We start from the raw sequence: 2366 nt of genomic DNA, 5'->3' as shown, positions 1-2366 counted from the left end.
AAAAAAAATTCCTGAAAATTGGATTTTTATACCCTCCACCATAGGATGGGGGGGGGGGGGGTAGGTATATTAACTTTGTCATTCCGTTTGTAACATATCGAAATATTGCTCTAAGACCCCATAAAGTGGTGAAATTCTGAGTCGATCTAAGCATGTCCGTCCGTCCATCTGTTGAAATAACCCTAACTTCCGAACGAAACAAGCTATCGACTTGAAACTTGGCACAAGTAGTTGTTATTGATGTAGGTCGGATGGAATTGCAAATGGGCCATGTCGGTCCACTTTTACGTATAGCCCCCATATAAACGGACCCCCAGATTTGGCTTGCGGAGCCTCTAAGAGAAGCATATTTCATCCGATCCGACTGAAATTTGGTACATGGTGTTGGTATATGGTCTCTAACATCCATGCGAAAATTGGTCCACATCGGTCCATAATTATATATAGCCTCCATATAAACCGATCCCCAGATTTGGTTTCCGGAGCCTCAAAGAGAAGCAAATGTCATCCGACTGAAATTTGGTACATTGTGTTAGTATATGGTCTCTAACAACCGGTTCAAATTTGGAACGTGGTATATGTCCGCTAACAACCATACCAAAATTGGTCCATATCGGTCCATAATTATATATAGCCCCCATATAAACCATTCTTCAGATTTGACCTCCGGAGCCTCTTGGAGGAGCAAAATTCATCCGATCCGGTTCAAATTTGGAACGTGGTGTTAGTATATGGCCGCTAACAACCATACCAAAATTGGTCCATATCGGTCTATAGTTATATATAGCCGATCCCCAATCACACAAAAATTGATCCATATCGGTTCATAATCATGGTTGCCACACAAGCCATAAATAATCTACACAAAATTTTATTTCTATAGAACATTTTGTCAAAATTTTATTCCTATAGAACATTTTGTCAAATTTTTATTCCTATAGAAAATTTTTTCAAAATTTTATTTCTATAGAAAATTTTTTCAAAATTTTATTTCCATAGAAAATTTTGTAAAAATATTATTTCCAAAAAAAATTTTGTCAAAATTGTATTTCTAAAGAAAATTTTGTCGAAATTTTATTTCTATAGAAAACTTTGTTATAATTTTATTTCTATAGAAAATTTTGTCAAAATTTTATTTCTGTAGAAAATTTTGTCAAACTGAATTATATACGTATTTAATCGGTCTTTTTTGATATAATATATACCACGTATGGACTTACTTACTATTTAGAAGACGGTGTTAGGAGTTTTTAAGACACCTTGCCATCGGCAAGCTTTACCACAACGCAAGTAATTCGATTGTGGATGACTGTGTGTAGAAGAAGTTTCTACGCAATCCATGGTGGAGGGTACATATGTTTCGGCCTGGCCGAACTTACGGCCGTATATAATTTTGTCGAAATTGGATTTTTACAAAAATGTTCATCAAAATTTAATTTTTATAGAAAATTTCATCAAAATTGAATTTTTAAATACAATTTTGTCGATTTTTTATTTTTTAGAAAAATTTGTTGAAATTTGATTTTGTAGCAAATTTTGTGGAATTTGGATTTTTATGGAAAATTTCTTCTAAATTCGATGTTTGTAGAAAATTTCTTCAAAAATGAAGTTTTATAGAAACTTTCGTCGAAAATGGATTTTTTTAGAAATATTCGTCGAAGTTGAATTTTTATAAACAAGTTCATTGAAAATTATTTATAGACAAAAATGGTCCATGTTCACCGTCTAATAAAATAAAATTTTGCTTTTGAAATATGTTTGGGGTGATCATATATTTCATCTCTGCATGTAATCTGGAGATATCCTGCAGTAAGCTCTTAAAAAGGAAAATGCATTAGACTGAATTAATATAACACCAATATTTTTTTTTAATTAAAAACTTAGCTAAATTAAAAAATAAAACCTTTTTAACAGTAATTAATAAATGTTTTTTGTTAATCAAAATAAATATAAGATTTATGTAATTTCAGTTTCAATTAAAATTAAAATTAAAATTGTATCAATTTATCTCGCAAATGAGCAAAATAAAAAATTTTACTTAAAAAAAATTAAATTTAGCTAAAAAAATTTATTGAGAAAATTATAGGAAATATTCGTTCCATACTCTAAATAAAATCCTTACTAGTCAATTGCATATATTTTTCTTATATATCAAGATCCTTACTGACCTTACTATACTACCCTCGTAAATGAAAATAACTCAACATAGAAAAAAGCGAAGCATACCTCTAGGCGCTGTATAATAAATCACTTGCTAAAGTAAATTTCTTGTTTGTTTTTCTTTTTTATCACGATAGTTTTAGAGTGTCTTTAAATTACAAACGAATAAAATGATTTCTATTATAATATCAAATGGGACCATTAAC

This window comes from Haematobia irritans, chromosome 2, assembly GCF_050003625.1.
Source record: "Haematobia irritans isolate KBUSLIRL chromosome 2, ASM5000362v1, whole genome shotgun sequence".
NCBI lineage: Eukaryota > Metazoa > Arthropoda > Insecta > Diptera > Muscidae > Haematobia > Haematobia irritans.
The sequence above is the reverse complement of the archived record's forward strand: the minus strand, read 5'-3'. Positions refer to the sequence as shown.